Genomic DNA, 18,586 nt, shown 5'->3' on the forward strand with positions numbered 1-18,586 from the left:
AGAAGCAGGAAATTATTACCCAAAATGTTAAATATCAAAAGAGTTTTAAGTTCGAAAGGGGACATAATTTGACCAAACACATATCAGAGTTATGGGACTTGATGCTATCAACTAGTTTTATAACCCCGAAGAAACATGTTAAGTTTCAATTCAATATCTGCATTAGTTTTGGGGATAGTAACTTGCATGTAAAACTTTAACCAGAATTTTCTAAGTCCAAAAGGGGGCATAATTTGCTCAAAATACATGTTAAGAGTTATGAAACTTGACCCAATGAGGTTGGTAATTGACCTAGAAAAAGAATAAATAAGTTTCAAAGCTATATGCCTTTTGGTAATAGCTGTATGTACTTGCACGCAAAACTTTAACCAGGATTTTCTAAGTCCAAAAGGGGGCATAATTTGCCCTAAATACATGTCAGAGTTATGGGACTTGGTGCTATCAACTAGTTTTATAACCCCGAAGACACATGTGAAGTTTCAATTTAATATCTGTAGTAGTTTTGGAGATAGTTACTTGCATGTAAAACTTTAACCAGGATTTTCTATGTCCAAAAGGGGGCATAATTTGGCCAAAATACATGTCAGAGTTATGGGACTTGACCCAGTGAGGTAGGTAATTGATCTAGAAAAAGAAAAAATAAGTTTCAAATCTATATGCCTTTTACTAATAGCTGTATGTACTTGCACGCAAAACTTTAACCAGAATTTTCTAAGTCCAAAAGGGGGAATAATTTGGCCAAAACGAAAGTCAGAGTTATGGGACTTGGTGCTATCAACTAGTTTTTTAACCCCGAAGACACATGTGAAGTTTCAATTCAATATCTGCATTAGTTTTGGAGATAGTAACTTGCATGTAAAACTTTAACCAGAATTTTCTAAGTCCAAAAGGGGGCATAATTTGCTCAAAATACATGTTAGAGTTATGGAACTTGACCCAGTGAGGTTGGTAATTGACCTAGAAAAAGAATAAATAAGTTTCAAAGTTATATGCCTTTAAATGATAGCTGTATGTACTTGCATGCAAAAACTTAACCAAGGTGTGACGCCGACGCCGACGCCAGGGTGAGTAGAATAGCTAGACTATTCTTTGAATAGTCCAGCTAAAAATTAAAGAAAGAACTTTTTTATTGATTTCTTCTCAACAATTTAAGGAATCGAGAAAGTACGATCAGACAATGATGTGTCACATGGCGCGAAAACATGACGTAACGCCACGATAATCTCGGGCAACTATACCGCTTTGATCTCTATTTCAGATGCCATAATAACCGACACACTTCTTTTAGCTCTTTGAGGGGGTGTTAATTGATGATGAAAACAAGGCCAATTACTTAGTTTATCATCAGAATAATTACCGATAATTGTTAATGCTTTTTTTCACTTTCAACACGGGTCGGGTGGATGATGATTATTGTGTTCATATTTTGGGACACTTTTCAAAATAATTATTTTTTTTCGGGATAACAGATTGCTACAGTCTTCCATTTTTAATTATTTTAGAAATAAGTCCTGTTCTTTGAGTCATATGAAGTTATGACGTCTACAACATCACAATTTGTGTGATAGAATTGGAGGTCCACTAAAGTTTGAGCAGGTCTACTAGATTTTAGCAGTTGGTGGACCTGCTGGCAACTGCTGAAAAAAGTTAAGATCGAGGCCTGATCAAGATTAAAATTTTGACCAAGTTTCATTAAGAAATGGCCATAAATATGACCTCTACAGTGTAAACTAGCTTTTCCTTTGATTTTATCGGGTGACCTAGTTTTTGATCCTACATGACCCAGATTCAAACTGGACCTTAAGATCATCAATATTAACATTCTGACCAAGCTTCATGAAGATATATTATAAATGCGGCCTCTACAGTGTTAACAAGCTTTTCCTTTGATTTGACCTGGTGACCTAGTTTTTGACCCCAGATGACCCAATATCGAACACGTCGAAGACTTTATTAAGGATAACATTCTGATCAAGTTGCATTAAGATTGGACCAAAATTGTGACCTCTAGAGTGTTAACAAGCTTTTCCTTTGATTTGACCTGGTCACCTAGTTTTTGACCCCAGATGACCCAATATCAAACTCATCCAAGATTTTATTAAGGGTAACATTCTGACCAAGTTTCATTAAGATTGGGCCAAAAATGTGACCTCTAGAGTGTTAACAAGCTTTTCCTTTGATTTGACCTGGTCACCTAGTTTTTGATCCTAGATGACCCAATATCGAACTCGTCCAAGATTTTATTGAGGGTAACATTCTGACTAAGTTTCATAAAGATTGGGCCAAAATTGTGACCTCTAGAGTGTTAACAAGCTTTTCCTTTGATTTGACCTGGTGACCTAGTTTTTGACCCCAGATGACCCAATATCGAAATCGCCCAAGTTTTTTGAGGGTAACATTCTGACCAAGTTTCATTAAGACTGGGCCAAAACTGTGACCTCTAGAGTGTTAACAGTCAAACTGTTGACGACGGACAACAGACAGAGGGCGATCACAAAAGCTCACCTTTGACCACTTTGTGCTCAGGTGAGCTAAAAAGGGGCATAATTTTGACAAAATAAAAGCTAGGGTTATGTAACTTGTCCTGAGAGTTTATCTTGTGATTCTAAAGACGTTTGAAGTTTGAAAGCATTTTGCCTATTACAGTCGTTGACACACCTGCTTAAATGCAAAACTTTTGTGATGCGGACAGGGGCGCCGACGAAAGGGTGACTACAAAAGCTCATCTATTTGAACAATTTCAAACAGTTGAGCTAAAAAAACAAGTGAGCATCAATTAAGTTTGGTTGAAATAAAGGTATAATCTCCCCACTGTCACTCCAACACCAGCATGCGCTACTATTTCCAGAATTATCTGTAGCTGCTTTTTCAACTTCCTTGCCTGTAATCCACCAAAAAAGCTTCTCTATAACACACTCCTTGGTTTTTGAACTCACCACTAACATTTTGCATACAGACAGAAGTGAGTGTAGACAATTGCACTGCTTTAGACAGGTTGATAAAAAGTCAGGGGTTCGGTTTTCCCAAACATCTCGCCAGTTTTGGCGGAAAATTGTCTCAAATTGCAGCCTGTTCATTACCATATAATCTGCAAGTTTTGGTTTGTCAGTAATGATAAGCATTGCCTTAGTAAAAAATTCTAGTTCTCTACAGTTCTCAATAAAGAAAGGTTTCTCATTTAACAATCCATCTAACACTACCAGAACTTTGTTTCTTTCATCTTTAGACAACTTTCCTGAAAACAAATTCCTCTGTGGTATCATATAATTAGGCAAACATCTCTTCCAAATGACATATCTTAGAAATCTTAGGGCAACAATTAACAATCCATACAAATTCTCAATTTCAAATCTTTCTGAAGGGACTTTTTCAGCCATCCAAAGTAACACATTCTTCAAAATGTAAGATGTTATATCTGGGCATACTGGTTTTAGGACAGATTTACCAACAATTTTCACAAGTGCATGCAGTTTTATTTGTGTTTCATTGAAAGACTGTATAAGTTTTAATTCTGATACAGTATAGCAAATTCTCCACTCAATGTTACTAGTTTCACTGCCCTTAAATCCAACTGGAACAACATGGCCATCAAGCCTTGATATCTCTGCTATTAGCATTTTGCTAGGCCAGTCAAATTTTCTCTTACGATTAACCCAAGAGCGATTTATGTGTTTACAAACACATGGTATGCAAAAAACAGAATCTACATCAATGACACTTCCATAGTAGGGATTAGCTAAACTTCTACCAGCTGGACCTTCAACAGTTTCTGTAATTTCATCCTCATCACATTCGTAGGCCTTTTTGCTGAAACGTTCACTTGATAGCACAGTTGTCCCATTTCTCTCTAACTTAGCCTCTACTACTGCCCGATTTTCAATTACATCAGATTTTAGTAACTTTTTTTCATTCAAATGTAACACTTTCAGTATTGCATAACCAGGTGATACATTTTCAGTGTCCAGTAAAAATGCTCCATCATATTTTACAATTTCTGCCTCTTCACTCTTCACACCGTAAGTCTCTTCAGATAGTTCTATCAATTCAACATTCTTAGAGATGCTGTCAACTTCATTACAGTTAGTGTTAGTTGATTCAATTGTGTTGTCACATCTGAGCCTGTTAATAATACTTAATTCTTCAGTTTCAACACCACTTGCCACTGCCTTTTTACTGACCTTGACTGTTTCTAAACGATTACTTAATTCATCACTACTCTTCTGATTCAACTCATTTCTGCTACCATTTTTAGCTTTTTCTTCCTCATCATTTAATTTATTGCTTTTCTGCTTGTACAGTTCAAATGAATGTTCATTTGGCCTTTCATCACTGTTAATCCTTTTCATTTTAATGTCATCTAAACTTCCGTAACATATGAAATCATTCAGCGATACCATCATGTCGTAATCTCCCTCAAACACCCTGCTCACCCCTTCTGCCTTGCTCCCTGCTATTATATCTGTAACATTTTCATCTTCGTCAGCAGAGAGACTTTCACCACATAGTTCCCATGATTTCTGACGCTGTTTAATACATTTGTAACTGTAACCAAGAATGTCTAAAGCTTTAGACAAATGTACTGAGTAGCTTCTTCTATCCATTAATATTTATTAAAAAATAATACAAATCATGACTCTCAATGATTCTGCTATGCTTTCACTAGTTAGGCGTTAATAACAAATTATTGCTAGTAAAGTGAATCACAAAGGCTAAAACGATAAACAGGAAGTTCACCAAGTAAATATTACAAAGAATATGCATTAACTTTTGAAACACGATATGCTTCGTTTTCATTTACAGCCATATAACAATTCAAAAAACTTTTTACATAATCAGTTAGAAATTCTATATTGGAGAGAAAGTCAATGGAGCAAAACAATTATTACTTCTCCTTATGTAACAGGTATAATGGCTCTCACCATTTTTAGCCCACCATCATCAGATGGTGGGCTATTAAAATCACTCTGCGTCCGTGGTCCATCCGTCCGTCATTCCGTCCGTCCGTCTGTTAACAATTTCTCGTTATCGCATCTCCTCAGAAACTACCAGGGGGATTTTGACCAAACTTTGTCAGAATGATGTATTGGTACCCTAGTTGTGTCCCCCTGAAAATCAGACTGGTTCAACAATTTATGAGTGAGTTATGGCCCTTTGTTTATTTCTATATTTTACATAGATTTATATAGGGAAAAGCTTTGAAAACCTTCTTGTCCAAAACCACAGAGCCTAGGGCTCTGATATTTGGTTTGAAGCATCATCTAGTGGTCCTCTACCAAGATGATTCAAATTATTTCTCTAGGGTCAAATATGGCCCCGCCCTGGGGGTCACATGGTTTATATAGACTTACATAGGGAAAAACTTTGAATAACCTCTTGTCCAAAACCACAGGGCCTAGGGCTTTGATATTTTGTATGTGACATCATCTAGTGATCTTCAACTAAGATTGTTCAAATTATACCCCTAGGGTCAAATATGGCCCCGCCCTGGGGGTCATATGGTTTACATAGACTTATATAAGGAAAAACTTTGAAAATCTTCTTGTCCAAACCACAAAGCCTAGGGCTTTGATACTTGTAATGTAGCATCATCTAGTGGTTCTCTACCAAGTTTGTTCAAGTTATCCTCCTAGGGTCAAAAATGGCCCCGCCCCGGTGGTCACATGGTTCATATAGACTTATATAGGGAAAAGCTTTTAAAATGTTCTTGTCAATAACTACAACATTCAAATTTGGACCACATGTATATTTTTGAGTGGCAAGATGAACCTTGACATGAGTTGACCTTGATTTTGACCTAGTGACCTACTGACCTACTTTCACATTTCTGTAGCTACAGCCTTCAAATTTGGACCACATGCATGGTTTTGTGCACTGGAAAAAACTTTGACCTTGATTTTGACCTAGTGACCTACTTTCACAATTTTGAAGGTACAGGCGTCAAATTTGGCCCATATGCATAGTTCCGTGTTTCAAAATGAAATTTGACATTGATTTTGACCTAGTGACGTACTTTTACATTTCTCAAGCTACAGCCTTCAAATTTGGACCACATGCATAGTTTTGTGTACCGAAATGAACTTTGACCTTTATATTGACCTAGTGACCTACTTTCACATTTTTAAGGTAAGGCTTCAAATTTGGACCACATGCATAGTTTTGTATTCCGAAATAAAATTTGACCTTGATTTTGACCTAGTGACCTACTTTTACATTTCTGGAGCTATAGCCTTCAAATTTGGACCACATGCATAGTTTTGTGTACCGAAATGAACTTTGACCTTTACATTGACCTAGTGACCTATTTTCACATTTTTGAAGATACAGGCTTCAAATTTGGACCACATGCATAGTTTTGTATTCTGAAATAGAATTTGACCTTGATTTTGACCTAGTGACCTACTTCTACATTTCTGGAGCTACAGCCTTCAAATTTGGACCACTTGCATAGTTTTTTGTACCGAAATGAACTTTGACCTTAAGATTGACCTAGTGACCTACTTTCACATTTCTGTAGCTACAGGCTTCAAATTTAGACCAAATGCATAGGATTGTGTACCGTAACAAACTTTGACCTTGACATTGACCTAGTGACCTATTTCACATTTCTCAAGCTACAGCTTTCGAATTTGGACCACATGCACAGTGTTGTGTATGGAAATGAAATTTGACCTTGAGCTAGTCAGTAAGTCTTGAAATTTGGAACACTCAAAAATGGCACATTGGTGGGCGCCAAGATCACTCTGTGATCTCTTGTTATTAAAGGAAAGGTATTGTGAAATGGAATACGAGAAACACCCTAAACAGGAAATGTAATTTCATACCCAAAGGAATAAATCTAAAGGTAGTTTAGAGCAGTTAGCCCCAGTTTAGTTATTTTAACTACACTGTAGTTCCTTAAGAGTATAAATCTGGTATAATAATAATAATAATAATAATAATAATAATAATAATAATAATAATAATAATAATAATAATAAAAGCAATCAGGTTGAATCTTGCTGGTGATCTATTGATGCATGTTTATGCAGAGCAGTTTGAAATCCTTAAAGAACGTGCCTTAAGCATTTTAAGTGTACCTGTGACCTTAAGACTTAACTTAAGGGTTTGGGTATTTTGCATGACATAAAGACATTTCTCACTAGTCTTTTGCAAAAGAAATGCTTATATCTACATTCCCCCTATTATTTTCCATTCAAAATTATGATGTTCATTTTGTATGAACAGCAAAAGGAAAAGCGCTAAAGTTATGACAACGCTGCTTAGTGATTTAATGATGTCCGCATAATAGTCAGGGAGAATGTTCCTTGGATGACATCGCAGCTGTTCCATCTGATGAACAGAATGGCCAGGAAGCAGATTTTAATGTGTGAAAATGCAACAAAATCTGTGCAATTTATAATATATACCGGTATTCTTGTTTACAGATGGAAAGGAAATAAAATGTAAATATAAGAAATGAATTTATTTTTTTCAGTGTTCAGGAAAAGTATGATTCATGGATTTGCTAATCCTATTCTGTCGTTCATTTCGCATGAACACCAAAAATGTTATTTCATTTCTTTATTAAAAGCATGCAAAATGTTACTGACATGCAAAAGGACCTACCAGTACTCTAGCTTTAGAAAAAGGAGTGTCAATAAAATTTCAACATTTTGAAGCCACAATTGTATTGTCTGGTGCACATTATGGTCATTAATTCTGCTGAGGGGAACGACAGTACTTGATCAAGTTATATATTTTGTACCATACATAAACAAACGAGCAAAACTAGAGCCAACCGCGGTCTTGCAACTGTTTTCTTTCTCAAAGAAAGTGCAAACTATCAGTAGTAATAATTCTTGAACTTTGCATTGCTCTCATTGCCATCTAACAATAATTTATCAAATTTCTTAATATTTCCTTAAGTTTCAATGTAATTGTGCACTTGCAAACAAGAAACATAGAAATTCCCTGAAAACCAGATGTTACAAACATTTTCTATTTTTAGTTACAATGACTTTGACTTAACAGTTCAAACAAAACAATTCCCAAACCTTTCTTTCCTGTTAAGCTACACATCAATCCAAACTAAAGTTACTGAGCAGAAACTCATATTTTTCTTTTTCAGCAAAGACTCCATGGACGCCAAATTCAATTCCAACCTCTAGCTTATTATAAGCTACCTATAGGCCAAGCTTCATGCCAATGTCTCCACCCAAACTTAAGTTATTGAACAGAAACCAAATCTTGACACCCACATCCATCCGCCCAATGACATCGCCAATCAAATTATCAGATTTTCAAATTTCAAAGCCTGGTTAAAATCTTAAATTTGTTTATTTTCATATAAAGTTTCAACAAAATCCTTCCAGCAGTGCTAAAATTTATTGTCCAGATAAAATTATGGAAATCTAAGCAAAAGAGGGGAGATATATTGGTTCTCCTTTAAAATTAAAGTGAGAGTTATGGTTCTTATGCAATATGCACTACACTTAAAGAAACTTATTTACACATTTTTGGTAATAATTGAAACCTCTGAAAATGAGGTGAAATTTTGACTGTTTGCACAGTACCCCTGTAAAGAACAAAATAATGTGATGGAAGGAATAAAGAATAATCTTATGCAAAAATCATAGACCAAGTCAACAAATCACTTGAATTTTCATGTATATTCAGTATCAATTTTTTGTTCTTTTTATTAATTTAGATACACATTTCATATCTTACACTATGCAATTTTCAAATTGTTTAACCTGATGGTGAAAAATATCCAAATGAAATCAACTGACTTCCTTATCTGATTCTATTTTGTTTTCTCTAAAAAATGGTTCAAACTCTTCAGCAGTACTACAATAGTTTGCTGGATACACAGGTAAAATATCTCCATTCTCATCCCATTGCCAGTAAGCATTCCCACTTGTGCTACCATCTTCATCATTTTCTGCTTTTTTGCCAGTAATCCACCAAAATAGCTTCTCTACAACCAGTTCTTTTGTTTCTGAACTCACCCCAAGCATATCACATAAGGAAACAAGGGACTTCATACACAAGCAATATTTCAGACAGGCCGACACAAAGTTATACACCCGATCTTCCCAAACCTCACGCCAGTTTTGTCGGAAAACAACCTCCAGTTGAAGCCTGCTCATTTCCATATATTCTACAAGTCCAGGTTCATTTGCAGCTATATGAATGTGTTTTGACAGAAATTCTAATTCCTCATATCTCTCAATGAAGTACTGCTTATGAGTTACTATTTCATCAAGCACTTCCAACACATCATTTCTTTCATCTTCTTGCAACTTTCCTAAAAATAAGTTCCTCTCCGGAATCATATAATTTAGCAAGTTTCTCTTGTGAATGACATGCCTTAGAAACTTCAGAGCCATCATCAATAACCCGTATAAATTCTCTATTTCAAATCTTTCAGCAGGGATTTTTTCAGCCATCCAAAGTAACAAATTCTTCAGAATGTAAGATGTAATATCTGGGCATTTTGGTTGCAAGAGATGCTTACCAACTATTTTAACTAACGCATGCAGTTTTATTTGTGTTTCATTGAAAGACTGTATAAGTTTTATTTCTGACCGAGTATAACAAATCCGCCACTCCATGTTACTGGTTTCACTGCCCTTAAAACCAACTGGAACAACATGGCCATCAAGCCTTGATATCTCTTCTACTAACTCTTTACTCGGCCAGTCGAAATTCCTTTTACGATTAGCCCACGACTTGTTTATGTGTTTACAAACACATGGTATGCAATACACAGAATCAACATCACAAACACTCCCATAATCTTCATCTGCTAAACTTCTTCCAGCTGGTCCTGCAACTGTTTCATTGTAATCGTCTTCATCACATTCATATGCCTTTTGAGCGAAACACTCACTTGAAAGAACACTGTCTCCATTTCTCTCTACCTTGGCATATACAACAGCCTTTTTTTCTAGTGAGTCAGTTTCTAAAATGTTTTTCTCATCTAACTGTATTACTTTCAATTTTGTATAACCGGGAGAAACATGTTCAGTGTCCATTAAAAACTTGCCATCATAATTTATTGTATTTTCTTCATCACTGTTTTCAGAATCAGTCCCTAAACTTCCTTCTTTAGTACTGTCACAATCATTTTCTAACTCAGTTCTGGCTGTTTTCCCTTCAGTTGAATCAGTTCTTGCATGATCTTCACAGTTTGTTATCTGATGAGATTTGTCATTTATATCTGCCCTCTGATACAGTATAACTGTTGTTTCAGTCAGTATTTCCTCATTTTCCTCTTTCAACACATTGTCCTTGATGCTGTCATTTTCAATGTCATCCAAACTTCTGTAACATATAAAATCATTTAGCGATACCATCATGTCATAATCTCCCTCAAACAACCTGCTTACTCCCTCTGCCTTGCTTCCTGCTAATATGTCTGTAATATTTTCAGCTTCGTCAGCAGTAAGACCTTCTCCACAAAGTTCCCAAGACTTTTGACGATATTTAATAGTTTCATAACTGTAACCAAGGGCATCCAAAGCTTTAGACAAATACACTGAATAACTGTTCCTATCCATCTTTTTTTCTGTGTGTTCTGTCAACCCAGTGGACATTTACACAGCGTATTTAGTTTAGACAAACGATTTGACCTGACTGATTCAAATCATACAGAATTTCGTATCAGTCAAGCAGTGTACTACGTATCTTAACAGATTACCAGGTACTTCAGATATTGATACATGTTGTCCTTAAAGATATGCATAGTGAAAACAGAAATTTTGTGACTAACTTTTTTTACGTTGTTCTGTGAATTTGATTTTTTTTACTATTTAAGCTTCCTTCTCAATATCCTCTATGTTAATATATGAAATATTGTAACAACTGAAATTATTTTCATGATACTTCTTTCTCATATTTTACACTTTTAAAATATTCATTCACCTCTATATACATCAGTACATGTTTTATACATGCATTCAGTGTAATCATTGAAAAGGATTTACAACAAGAGCTGTCACAGGAGACAGCGCGCTCGACTATTTCGATGCTGGATAGTGATTTATTTATTTATTTTGTTGGGTTTAACGTAGCACCGACACAATTACAGGTCATATGGCGATGGTGGAGGAAGACCCCAGGTGCCCCTCTGTGCATTATTTCATCATGAGCGGGCAGCTTGGTAAAACCACCTACCTTCCATAAGCCAGCTGGAAGTCTTCCTCACATAAAGAATTAAATGCCCCGAGTGAGGCTCAAACCCACATCAGTGAGGGGAAAGTGATTTGAAGTCAGTGACCTTCGCGCTTAGCCTTAAGTTTTGAGAAAAAAATTCAAACAACACCAAATCATAGAAAGAAAGAGTTGTTTCACATGAAAATTGAACAGCATGTACAAGAGATCACAGAGTGATCTTGACGCCCACCAATGTGCCATTTTTGAGTGTTCCAAATTTCAAGACTTCTTGACTAGCTCAAGGTCCAATTTCATTTCTGTACACAACACTGTGCATGTGGTCCAAATTCGAAAGCTGTAGGTTGAGAAATGTGAAAGTAGGTCACTAGGTCAATGTCCAGGTCAAAGTTTGTTTCGGTACACAATCCTATGCAAGTGGTCTAAATTTGAAGCCTGTACCTACAGAAATTTGAAAGTAGGTCACTAGGTCAATCTTAAGGTCAAAGTTCATTTCGGTACACAAAACTATGCAAGTGGTCCAAATTTGAAGGCTGTAGCTTGAGAAATGTAAAAGTAGGTCACTAGGTCAAAATCAAGGTCAAATTTTATTTCGGAATACAAAACTATGCATGTGGTCCAAATTTGAAGCCTGTACCTTCAAAAATGTGAAAGTAGGTCACTAGGTCAATGTAAAGGTCAAAGTTCATTTCGGTACACAAAACTAAGCATGTGGTCCAAATTTGAAGGCTATAGCTTGAGAAATGTAAAAGTAGGTCACTAGGTCAAAATCAAGGTCAAATTTTATTTCGGAATACAAAACTATGCATGTGGTCCAAATTTGAAGCCTGTACCTTAAAAATGTGAAAGTAGGTCACTAGGTCAATTTAAAGGTCAAAGTTCATTTCGGTACACAAAACTATGCAAAAGGTCCAAATTTGAAGGCTGTAGCTTGAGAAATGTAAAAGTAGGTCACTAGGTCAAAATCAAGGTCAAAGTTTTTTCCAGTGCACAAAACTATGCATGTGGTCCAAATTTGAAGGCTGTAGCTACAGAAATGTGAAAGTAGGTCACTAGGTCAAAATCAAGGTCAACTCATGTCAAGGTTCATCTTGCCACTCAAAATTATACATGTGGTCCAAATTTGAAGGCTGTAGCTACAGAAATGGGAAAGTAGGTCACTAGGTCAAAATCAAGGTCAACTCATGTCAAGGTTCATCTTGCCACTCAAAAATATACATGTGGTCCAAATTTGAATGTTGTAGTTATTGACAAGAACATTTTACAAGCTTTTCCCTGTATAAGTCTATGTGAACCATGTGACCCCCGGGGCAGGGCCATTTTTGACCCTAGGGGGATAATTTGAACAAACTTGGTAGAGAACCACTAGATGATGCTACGTTACAAGTATCAAAGCCTTAGGCTTTGTGGTTTGGACAAGAAGATTTTCAAAGTTTTTCCTTATATAAGTCTATGTAAACCATATGACCCCCAGGGCGGGGCCATATTTGACCCTAGGGGTATAATTTGAACAATCTTAGTTGAAAACCACTAGATGATGTCACATACAAAATATCAAAGCCCTAGGCCCTGAGGTTTTGGACAAGAGGCTATTCAAAGTTTTCCCCTATATAAGTCTATATAAACCATGTGACCCCCAGGGCGGGGCCATATTTGATCCCCAGAGAAATAATTTGAATCATCTTGGTAGAGAACCACTAGATGATGCTTCAAACCAAATATCAAAGCCCTAGACTCTGTGGTTTTGGACAAGAAGGTTTTCAAAGTTTTTCCCTATACAAATCTATGTAAAATATAGAAATAAACAAAGGGCCATTACTCACTCATAAATTGTTGAACCAGTCTAATTTTCAGGGGGACACAACTAGGGTACCAATACATCATTCTGACAAAGTTTGGTCAAAATCCCCGTAGTAGTTTCTGAGGAGATGCGATAACGAGAAATAGTTAACGGACGGACGGACGGAATGACAGACGGACGGACCACGGACGCAGAGTGATTTTAATAGCCCACCATCTGATGATGGTGGGCTAAAAATATGTATATTACTCTACGAAACAATTTATGTTAGTATACATGGTATACTGATATAAATATTGAATTCCGGAAAAGGACTGCATAAAGGGCCACACTTCCGGACAGTAAGACGCCTTTAAAAACTCGCCATTTTCAAAGAACTGTTACAAAATAATGTACGTTTTGATGCATTTGCAATAATGTACAAGTGTTGACATTTCACATAAATAGGTCAAACGCAGTTTTCAGCAATTGTTTATTTTCATTTCTTTACAAATGACATTCATGTTCAAAGGGAGACAACTTTTTCAGAATATTTTAAGTATCCGTCGTATGGGACAGTACGGCAGAACATGTTATGGTCAGGTAAGATATTGGTAAAGATGTTATTCGTTTATCAAATATTTCTGTGTTTTGATGGTATACTCCTAAACCTTAACCACTCTGCCACGGAGGCCCCTGCTGGATAGTGAAACTGGGCACATCTGAGGAAACTTGAGCTGTCACTGGAGTGACTCCAATGACTCCAATGTGGATGAAGATATTGCACAATAGCTTGAGTCTGTGTCAAAAGTATTAAGTAATAAGAGAGATAAAGATAAAGTGTATCCAAACACTAAATAAGTATAATTCTAAGCATAAAGGGAGCACAATTCATAAAATACTGGTGCAAGAGTTATGCACCTTGTGTCATAATTATGATGTGGGTGATGATGTGGAACAACTACTTCAAGTTTGAATCAAATCCATTTTGTAACTAGAGCTGCTTTTGAGAAAAGCCCAAGTCTCCCACAACTGCCTAATCATTTGAATACATATAGTCGTTTATGAGTATACCATGCACCAAGACCTCAACTGCCTTATCAGGCCTTCAGTGCTTTGATTATAAAAAAAAACAAGTTTCAAGGGCCATAATTCCGAAGTGCCTGGGCCCATTCAGCTTGTTATCAAACTTGGCTGAGGACTTATTGGCAAACACATTTTGGTCAAGTTTGGTGAAGATCGGATAAGAAATGTATGACTAAGAGTGCGGACAAGATTTGTGACAACAGACAGACACAGACAGACACACACACACAGACAGGAGTAAATCAATAAGTCTTCCACACCACTGTGTGGTGGGAGACATAATAACTAAGATATAGTGAAAAAGCATCAAAATTAACCTTAAATTCTAAGTAAAAGGGAGCATAATTCATGAAAAATTGGTTGATTAGAAAATTAGAAAATGTTGACGGACACGACGCAGGTCTCACGACGCATGTCGCACGGCAGACATTGAGCGGTCACAAAAGCTCACCATGAGCCTTTGGCTCAGGTGAGCTAAAAAAGGGGGGATAATTCATCAAATATTGGTGAGAGTTATGGCCCTTGTGCCAGATGATGTGGGTGATGATGAGGAATAATTATTTTAAGTTTAAAGCAAATCCATCAAGTAATTACTGAGATAAGGAGAAAAGAGAAAGTGTAAAAAACCTTTAACCAAGGTGGGGATACGGAAAGATGCCGATGCCAATGCGAGTTGGATAGCTCTCCATATACTTTGTATAGTCGAGCTAAAAATTGTTGATTTCTTTACAAACAACACTTTAGATATACATAAACAATACGTAATCTTTTACTACAGCTGAACTTTGTTAACTCAAATTTGTTGGGACCAACAAAAATTGTTCAAGTTGTCAGTACAAAATGTAGTTCGAGTCATCGAACATACACTATACAGGAATTTTGCCAGGACCTGACTATAAATTTGAGTTAAGGGTAGTGTTTGAATTATCCGAGTTCGAGCGAATGAAGTTTGAATGTATTTAGTTATTTTCATTTATTTACAAGAATTCTATGTGAACATCCACTTCGTTGAGAGTTAAAAATTTCTGAACAGTTATAACGTTTAAGCAGCGCTAATTGTCCTGTTTTCGCCCCGCACCCCTGACATACCAGTTACTAAATCTCGCCCTGCAACCCCACTAATTATCGTGTATTCACTCTGCGCCCCACTTAATAGCAAGTTTTCGCCCTGCACCCACGCCATTTTAACTTCTTAATTCTTGTGTTTTCTCTCGGCGGGTCACGGGGCGAAAACACAAAATGGCAGAAATCAGCCACCATATATAACTGATCAAAATGTAATTTTGATAATTTCACTTCCCAAACATGAAGCATTTTTACATTAGTTTGTGACAACTCTTTATTTCCACATTAGGCAAAATCCATAATAGATGTCCCAAACTTCCCTATCATTATCCAGGTAACAGAAAGATAAAAAGTTGTAAAGAGATTTTTTGTGTGACACACAGTGTTTATCTGTAACATCGCTAAAACTCCAGGAGAAACCAGGGTTTGATTTAATGATTGGCCCTCCGAACAGAAAGGTATATTTTGGTTCAGATAAATTTCACAACATCAGAAAAATCTTAATTTCATTCTTTTACAGGAAAATCAAGTTGTCATTTCTTTTAAATTTTTGTACTCTTAATAAAACTATTCTTGAAGATTTCTGTAAAAATAAATATATACAGATGGGGTTCACTTTATTATATACATGCTATTTATGTCATAATTTATAAATACATGTATTTGAATCATTTTTGTTGTACAGCCAAATAATCAACATTTTCATCATATTAAAGCCAAAAGTTTATATACTTGGGTCCATAATAATTACACTTTGTCAATAAATTTGTTTATTCGATCAGAAACTACTGATCTGACATCATTTTTAACAGTTACAATGTTGCAAAGTTCTAACAATATGTATGAGTCTTTTTCAATTTTCATTGTGAAAATGAGTTTAATTTGAATTGGATGAAAACTGTTACAGTAGTTGAATACACAGGAAAGTGTGAATTACACACAGACAAACAGGCAGTTCAAACACTAAATGCATTTGACACCGGGAGCAATAAATGTCCATCATTCCAGACACAATAATCAGACATGAAAGTCACAACAATTTACACCATTTCATGACGTTGATGATGTATATTCAGTATGAATTTCTGTTGGATGGAAACTGTAGGAGGAGCTGAGTATGTAATGTTTTGATGTGTTTGTAATATTTCAAAGCCATTTATAACTCAAACAAGAGACTGCTCTTAAAAAGGTAAATGCTCACCACTCCTGTACTGCTTCACTTAAATGAAGTGTTAACTTTGTGATTGGGGGCATATAAGGAGTTATATAACTCCAGAAAAAGTAATCGGATATAGACTTCTTGACAACATGCACATGACTTATGCACATGACTTCATGTTGATGATGTATACCAAGTTTCATTTCCATTGGATGGAAACACAGGTGGCAGTAACGTACCTAGGATACAGTATGGGTCCATGAGCCATATACACTTAAATATATTACAATTATAATGTTTTCTTAGAAAAAAAAAGCCAAATAGTCAGTTTTATTTTTTTCCCCCTGAGACAATGAGCCATTAGATGGATGGAAACTGTATGAGGAGTTGAGTATTGCTACACAATGTTCCGATGTTACATGTAGTTATGATCAGATATTTAAAGCTAAAAAAAATATTGAACATGAAAGTACAGATAATATTTTGCACGTCAACTTCAATCATGTCAATGATATATATCAAATTTAATTTCAACTGGATGGAAACTATAGGAGTCGATTAGACATGAAAGTTTGACCGATGGGCAGATAAACTATAAAAGATGGACAGTAAAACACTTTTTTTTCTGTTTTCTGTTGATCATCGTTTTGGAGAACTACTTACCAGTTTGGCAGCCTTACTCATTTGGCTTATCAGGTCAGAGACCACCAATTCAAAAAAGTACAGGGAACTTACTTGGAATGAGGTAAGTGTATACCTGGGAATAAGGTAACACCTGTGTGTTCTGATTGGTTAGTCATGTAAACAAACCCAGGAAGTGATTATTTTTTCAAAGTTGATATTTTTTCACTGCATACAGTATTTTATTATACATTTTGACAAAATTTGCTACATTTTATGTGTATTGAAAAAAAGTTTTATCAAACGAATTTTTCCCGCCGTGTCAATGATGTAAACAGGGGGTCATCTCATTCACACGAAAATTACTTAAATAAAGTATCACTATTCATATGTTTTTCGTCCGATATTTTGGTAGAACTAAGATAGTTCTTGAAAAACTTGCAATTCGATATACATGTTTCGATGTATGGAAGGCCGTACACGCCATAATGTTACAATGTAAGCCTATGGGAAAGCAATTGGTGGTCTCTAACCTATAATAGAGCTAAAACATGACTTTCGTCGGAAGTCATCACAGGTAATGTAAATGGCCACAAATCAATTGTAAATGATGTAGAAAGACGTTTTCGTGCAAAAATAAGCGTGAAATATGATTTTTTTTTTTAAATTTGGCCTCTTATTTGAACAGGTGTGCCCATTTTTATCTGAGCTTTTTGGACAAAAAGGATCATTTTTATCTCTGTAATGTTAGAGAATAATCAAAATTATTAGACCTTATTTCTATTTTTTACGGAATGAATCGTATTTCAGCTTCCAAGTCAAATCAAAAGCAGACAACTGAAATTTTCACGAAAAATTGCAATCTGACGACGACAGGGACTGAGTCTGGGCATATAAATCGACAGGGGGTGACCTCAGTAAACTGTCCATATCTTTCTTAAAACTGAACATTTCTTGATGAAACTTTGTAAGACATTTGGTATTGGATCATGTTTCACAATATCACTGTAAAATTGCAAAATGTGATACGAAACATTCAACTATAGGTCAGAGACCACCAATTCAAAAAAGTACAGGGAACTTACTTGGAATGAGGTAAGTGTATACCTGGGAATAAGGTAACGCCTGTGCGTTCTGATTGGTCAGTCATGTAAACAAACCAAGGAAGTGATTATTTTTTCAAAGTTGATATTTTTTCACTGCATTTACAGTATTTTATTATACATTTTGACAAAATTTGCTACATTTTATGTGTATTGAAAAAAAGTTTTATCAAACGAATTTTTCCCGCCATGTCAATGATGTAAACAGGGGGTCATCTCATTCACACGAAAATTACTTAAATAAAGTATCACTATTCATAATGTTTTTCGTCCGATATTTTGGTAGAACTAAGATAGTTCTTGAAAAAACTTGCAATTCGATATACATGTTTCGATGTATGGAAGGCCATACACGCCATAATGTTACAATGTAAGCCTATGGGAAAACAATTGGTGGTCTCTAACCATCAGGATGACTTATTTTATGATCTGATATTTTATAGTTGTCATCTCTCTAAGTGACGGAGACAGCGACAGTCAAAAGTTGTCCCAAAACGTCCTATTATTTGGACTACCAGTTTGGTATATGTCTTAACTTTTCATCACATCATTTTCATATGAAATTTAAATATCTTGGCCATATTAATTACACTAAGAACACAAATCTGGAATGCGGTT

At 35.8% G+C, this 18,586-nt stretch overlaps 1 protein-coding gene across 3 annotated transcripts in view; it reads right to left on the bottom strand.

Annotated features, from left to right (window-relative positions):
• The window catches only part of LOC123558528 (RNA-binding protein 41-like), a 51,634-nt gene that overhangs the window by 32,621 nt on the left and 427 nt on the right, over positions 1-18,586 (bottom strand). The window lies entirely within an intron of this gene.

Source organism: Mercenaria mercenaria, chromosome 5 (genome assembly GCF_021730395.1).
Source record: "Mercenaria mercenaria strain notata chromosome 5, MADL_Memer_1, whole genome shotgun sequence".
Taxonomy (NCBI): domain Eukaryota; kingdom Metazoa; phylum Mollusca; class Bivalvia; order Venerida; family Veneridae; genus Mercenaria; species Mercenaria mercenaria.